Genomic DNA, 7,177 nt, shown 5'->3' with positions numbered 1-7,177 from the left:
GAAAATCTTAGATATAGACACTTACCAGTAAAGTCCTGGGGAATAACACTTCCCAGTTCCCTGTGGAAAGAAGGAGTTTCATATTTTCTGCAGACAAAAATCTTCATGAACTGAGAGACTCCTCTGGTTGCTTTCATGTATTTGGTTCAATTCAATTCTAATATTATGATTAAAGAGTTGAATGCAGTAAGTTTTGATGAATAGCTTCAATTTAAAAGCAGCTGGGGCCTAAAAGTTACACTTTCTTTTGAAAATTTTTTTCAATTAAGTTCAATTAAAATTGAATTCAATTTCAATTTTAATTTAAAAATCTATTTTTTCCCTATTGCACTTCTCCCTCTCATATTGAAGACAAAGATAAAAGAAAAACTAAGCCCTTTAACAAACATACATAGACAAATCAAACAAATTCCTACAGCCTGTCCAAAAATTGTATATCTCATTTTATACCATTAGTCTATCACCTTTCCATCAGACTTAAGTAGCACACTTATCTCTTGCTCTTTGGAATAGTGATTGGTGATTGCATTGATCAGAGTTCTTAAGTTTTTCAAAATTGCTTGTTGCTATATAAATTGTTCTCTTGATCTTGCTCACTTCACTGTGATTCGGATTATAGGAGTCTTCCCAGGTTTCTCTGAAACCTTCCCTTTAATCAATTCTTGTAGCATAAAAGTAATCCATCCAATTTATATACCATAATAATTTGCCATTTCCTAGTTGATGGACAACAATCAGCCACTGCCACTACAAAAATAGTGTTTATAGGTACTTCCTCCTTTTCTTTATAGGATATCATTTTTTTCCTTGTGGGTGGAGGCATCCCAAATAAATTAAATTAAATCCTAATTAAATTCACAACTAACACCCCCCAACAAAGAGAATCTGAGATTCCTCTGATAAGGGACAAAACCATAGAAATGTCACCACAGTTGCCAAAAACCCAATGAGAAGCTCTAGAAGCTGTTACTAAGATAGCCCCATTCCCTAAAATGGCGATTTGAATGAGCATTTACTTAATAATATATATTATGGTCCTTACTAGTGAATGAGATAAGACACTGTTAAATGGTGAGTGGCCCCAGTGTTACACTAATAATGTTGTATATTATACAAATCTTTTTGGTATCTTGCCTTCTGATAAAGTGTTCTATGGACCTGAATTATCAAAATTTTACAGGTCTATGACTTGCATATATATAATTTAGGTCTCCCAGTGCCTCGATAACGTACAGTGTGCATGGTAGCTAGTCATAAGTTTGCTGAACAAATGAATGAAGGAATAATTTTAAGTGATATCTATCATCATGTACCAAATATATGGCAAAGTCAGTGCTCCTGATTCTCTAAGTCCACTACTCTGTTCATTATATGGCCCTACTTTTATTTTGTTACTGAAGTGACAAAAGCATATTATAATTAAATCCAACAAGCATTTATTAAGTACCTACTTTGTGCAAAGTATTGTGCTAAGTGCTAAGGACATAAAAACAAAATGGAAAATATTTCCTGCCCTTCTCCTTTGGATTCAGATTGGTATAACATGTATTTAGTCAGGTAAGTATATATAGGATAATTGAAACCACTAACTGGAGGGAAGGTTTCCTATTGGAGATGTTTTCTGAATTAAGCCTTCTAGGACTCTAGTGATTCTAAAAAGTGGAAATAATAGCAATAGCTAGCATTTATATTGCCTTTTAAGGTATGCATAGAGCCTTACAATAACCTTGGGAGGAAGAAGTAAGTATTATTATTCCCATTTCATAGATGCAGAAACTGAGGCTGAGAAGGGTTAAGTGATACAGTGTTTAAATACACATATATACACATTCATACATATATATTGCCTTTGTGTGTGTATAAATATGCACATTCATATACATATACACCTATATATATATATGTGTGTGGCAAGAGATAGAATGCCAAATTTGGAAACCAAATTGGCAGGAAGATAAGAGTATATTGAGCACAGCAAGAACAATAAGCCAGGGAAGGTATACTGGAATGTGATTTTTAAAGTGTTTTAAATGGCCAAGCTGGGAAGATTTTATTTCATATGAGAAGTCATAGGATGCCAAAGTCATCAATCCATCTATAACACTATTCAGTTCACACTGCTGTACAAAGATAATAACAAAGCTCCCTGTAGGAAAAGGTGCATGTGTTATAGGAAGATAACTACAACACAGGTCAGTGTAGAAATGGTGCAGCTATTGGACAGGCTTTATTCCAAAACTTTGATTTTTTAAGCTAATGGTTTAAAATTCATTTTCCCAAAGAAACAATGTAAGAATGAAAATTTATTCCCAGTTTAGTCCAAAAAAGCCTATGAACCTAAATTTACCTGAAGTATAGCTTAGTGAGTATTATAAAAGCCTAACCTCTATGCATAACAATATTTCTAAGAGAAAATACTATGTTGCACACATGCTGAATTTGAAGTGTCAGTGGGGAAAGGGGTTGGTGGAGGGGTCCCATAAGCTGCTGAAGATATCGGTCTGAAACTTTGGAGAGAAGTCAGGCTGGAAATACAGATTGAGATGGGATTGAGTGAAGTGCCAAAAAATTCTTTTGTGAAGAAAGAAGACAGCAGTTGCAGACAGAATCTTTAAGGAAACATATCTTAAATGATCAGTGAGATGAAGAACAAATGAGGGAGAGAGAGAGAAAAGAAACAAATGAGCCGGTAGAGAGATGTAAACCCAAAAGAAAAATGAATGTGGGTCAGCTTTCCAACACAAGGAAAATATTTGACAAAATAACCAGGGAAGAAATTGTGGATTGGGGTGGCCCATGATCTTGGAGTCAGACTCTGGAGAGAGAAGTACTACATCACTATCACTTTGATCTCAGGAATGAGAATGGAACCTCAGACTCACTCCCCTCCCCATAACAGAGTCCCCGTACTGTAAAACTACCTCTAGAGAAGTTAAAATAAGGAGAACCAGGAAAATTATATATATATATATATATATATATATGTACAACAATATGAACAGAAGCACCTATAAAACCAAACCAAACACTCTGTAATTAAAATGATTGTGCTTATCCCTGAAGAGGTGAGGAAATGTATCTCCTTCCTTTTCCAGATAGTTGAAGAACTATGAATATGGTTAATGCATGAGATGGTACTACTGGACTGTATTTTAGGGGACCCTGAGAGAACAGATGTCTTTTAATGCTCATTAATACCAATGATGTCATTCCCCTCTGATTATTGGTTGACTAACCAATTAAATTGTTATTATTATATTATTACTAATAATCAATATTACAAATCTAATTATTATTAATTAATAATATACTGATTAATAATGAACAATAAAATAATGAATGAATAATAAATAAAATGTGATTGCATAATAATTATTAATAATAATTAAATTATTGTTATTAATTAAAGTAGATGATCAGGTTTAATTGGTTTTTAGACAGGTGTATTCTATGATAATATAGCAAGAACAGTTGGCACAAAGCATCCCTCCTTCCTAAGTTTATGACACTCCATTATAAGAACATACAGAATCTGTGGGAAAAGAGGGTTCAGCTTTAGAAATTACATGTGGCAAAGGGACAATTCAATTCCTGGAAGGCCTTTTGTCAGAGTACTTAAGATACTCTTAGAGTTTGCCTATTGGACACCTTAAAGATTCTGAAAGCGGCTGTTTCTCAGTATGCTTAATTTGTCTTTAGTTCCAAATACAAATAGTGTAACAGCTATTCCCAGCATACTACAAGTACTGAGTTATTGATGGAAAGTACAAAATCTTCTCATCCTCCAAAGTTCTCACCTTCTTCTGGTTAAGGGGGTGTCAGAAGAGATTGGGATGAAGCTTATACCAGCGTTTTTCTCTTCTCTTCTCCCCAGAAAAGCCCACAAAGAAAGGATTTTGAAGATCAAGTCTCCATCTGGAAATTTCCAATATTAACCTATCAGATACTAAAATTCTTTATTCCAAACTGCCTTGCTTGTTTTATAAAAGCCCATTGAGCATGCCCCAATAAGTTCCTCAGTCAATCTGAACAGATTTCCAGTAGCACCTAGTTTAAATTTCTTGTATTTATTAATTGATTCAACAGAGATTTCTAGGTCTTGTCATTTCCCAGCTCATGCTGCTAAGTCAGTAAGGGTGTGGCGACTAATTGATTGATTCAATCAATTCCAATCTTACGCTTGAGTTTAGGAGAATGGGTGGGTTGGAGGTAAAGATAGTTCAATTTGAGACATGTTGAATTTGATACAGCTGTGGGATATTCAGATAGAGATTTCTATCAGGTGATTAGAGATGAGAAACTAGAGTTTAGGAGAATTTATAAATGTACAAACTAAAAAGCATTTATTAATGTGTTGGTATTCAGTAACTTTTCAGTCATGTCTAACTTCTGATGATCACATTTGGGGTTTTCTTGGCAAAGATACTGGAGTGGTTTTCCATGTCCTTCTCTAGTTCATTTTATAGATGAGGAACTGAGGTAAACAGGGTTAAGTGACTTACTTAAAGGGTCACACAGCTAGTAAGTGATTGAGGCCAGATTTGAATTCAGGAAAATAAGTCTTTCTGAATCCACACTCAGCATGTTATACATCATGAAACCTAATTGCCTTATTAATCTCTTACTATGTGTCAAGTACTGTTAGGCATTAGGGATACAAATCAATCAAAGAACATTTGATAAATACCTGCTATTTATCAGGGTATTATGCTGAAATCTAGATATACAACTATGAAGAAGTTTGCATTCTATGAAGAAAAATAACATGTACCCATATAACAAGTGTATATAAAATAAAAAGAAGATAATTTGGGAAAAGAGCACTATCCTCTTGATCAATAAAGAAAGGCATCATGTAGAAGGAAGTATTTGAGCTGAATTTTGCAGAAAACAAAGTAATCTAAGAGGCAATAGTAAAGCATATTTTAGGCATTAAGGACAACTAGTAAAAGGACCGTGGAGGTGAGAAATGGAATAATGTGTATAAAGAATAACAAGGAAGTCAATTTTCCTAGGCCAGAGTGTGAAAAGTTGATTATTATATGATAACACTGGAAAAAGAAATTTTGCAAGGCTGGAAAGGGCTTTAAACAAGTATTTGATCCTAGAGGCAACAGGGAGGCACCGAATGTGCAATATATATTGGATTCACTTGAGGCAGAGTGTACAAATAGAAGACCATTGTGACAATAAAAATGAGAGGAATAATGACCTCAACTAGAACAGTGGCAGTGTAAGTAGGGAGAGGAGAATGAATATGAAAAATACTGTGGAGGTAGAAATAACAAAATGTGGCTATTAATTAGATATATGAAATAAAACAGAGAAAAAAATCTGGTGCCACAAACCTGAACAGCTTAAAGTATGATGATATCTTGAATACCCAGGCGAAGGGATGTAAATGGAAAAAGAAGGCAATAGGCATTTATTGAGCACCTATTATATGCCTTACAAACTTTACAAACATTATCTCATTTAATAGAAATAAGGAAATTTGTAAGGATGGTAGGCTTTAGGAGAAAGATGAGTTTTATTTTAGACATGTGAAATTTAATATGACAAGTGAGTGTAACGGGGCAACTGAGGACTTCTCATTTTATAATTCCAGACCCAGTTTCAAGGGTCTGTTAATCATTCAGGCTCTGGGAAGGAGAACAAAAGACTTGCTCTTCTAGTAGAAATATCTGATCTCCTGAACCTTTACTTAACTGTTTAGAGAAGAATCTAACTATTTAATGGTCTGGAGATATTCTAAGAGTCTATAAACTGACTAATCTCTATTTGTTGAGGAAGCCTGAGGTAAACTAAGTCTCCTTGGTTATTCTAGTTTAATGAACTACTTAAATCTAAGCAAATCTCCTCTTTATGGGGAATTATGTCATTTCTTATAAAATCATTAACTAAGGTATATTGAATTTATAATTTAGATTCAATTTATCTGCAGAATTTGGGAAAATAAAATTCAGGTCAAAATTTAACAACTTTCAAGCATTATTCTTGTGGTCACGACTATAATTCATTTCCATCTCGGTGGAAATTTAACTTCTCTCTACTGACTGAACCCCAATTTAGAGAAGTTCACTTCTTGCAAGATTCTAAGAATTAAACACTTCTATTCTTCACTTGAGATATCTCTGAGTATTTGTAAATTGAATTTGCCATACCACACAACAGGGATATCCAATTTGAAATGTTAAATAGGAAGTTAGAGTTGTGGGATTATACCTGAAACTATTGTTGAATATGAAGAGGTGTTCCTTTCCCTTTCTTGCTGCTTGAGGAGCTGGCTATTACCATGAATGACACAATACACATCAGAACCAGGAAGTTTATGACAAACATTTCTTCAGCATAAATAGATTGTTATAGATGTCTTTCATCCTGGAAAGACCACAATGAGTAAAACTGAAATTTGAGAAAATCTTGTCGAAATGTACAAAACAACTCCAGACATTTTTGGTTTTGGATTCAGAAACCACTTTGGTGATAGTAAAACAATAGGTTTTTCCATGATTTATGATTCCCTTGACTATGCAAAAAAAAAAAAATGAACCAACTTACAAGGCATAGGCTATATGAGAAGAAAAAGATATCAAGAAAGCAGCAAAAGGAACATTAAGAACAGAATGAAGAAAGTCAGGGATACTGCAAAGGTAAATGTCAGTGCTGGCTGTTATCCATTATGCTAATGATTTTCATCAGAACATAAATAAACTATGAATATGTAGAGCTGAATTTTGCCTCCATAGAAATTATAATCAAATACATAGCAGTAGGTGAGAGACATCTAATGAGAGATTATAGAGATGAAAGAAGAGAGCCTATAGCAGAGCCATTACATACACCCAAAATTAGTCAGCAAAATATAAATAATGAACTAGCAATGGAAACTGAGAAGCAGCTGGACAGTTAGAGAGAGAACCAAGAGACAGAAGTCTCACAAAAAATCAGAGTTGAGAGAGTATCTGGGAGTAAAGGGCAGTCAACAATGCCAAATACTAAAGAAAGGTAATGACATATGAGGAGTGAGAAAAGGTTTTCACATTTGACAGTCAAGAGATCACTGGTAACTTTTCAGAGAATTGAAAGGTCAAAAACCATACTATGAATGATGAAAAGATGAGGGGAGTAGAAGTAACAAGAATAGAGAAGTTTTTTGTTTTGTTTTTGGACCAGA

At 34.1% G+C, this 7,177-nt stretch overlaps 1 pseudogene; it reads left to right on the top strand.

The window, feature by feature from the left end:
- Positions 1–6,295: 6,295 nt before the first annotated feature.
- Positions 6,296–6,689, top strand: LOC127557350 (40S ribosomal protein S24-like; annotated as a pseudogene).
- The last annotated feature ends 488 nt before the right edge of the window (positions 6,690–7,177 follow it).

This window comes from Antechinus flavipes, chromosome 3 (genome assembly GCF_016432865.1).
Source record: "Antechinus flavipes isolate AdamAnt ecotype Samford, QLD, Australia chromosome 3, AdamAnt_v2, whole genome shotgun sequence".
Classification (NCBI taxonomy): domain Eukaryota; kingdom Metazoa; phylum Chordata; class Mammalia; order Dasyuromorphia; family Dasyuridae; genus Antechinus; species Antechinus flavipes.
The sequence above is the reverse complement of the archived record's forward strand: the minus strand, read 5'-3'. Positions and strand labels throughout refer to the sequence as shown.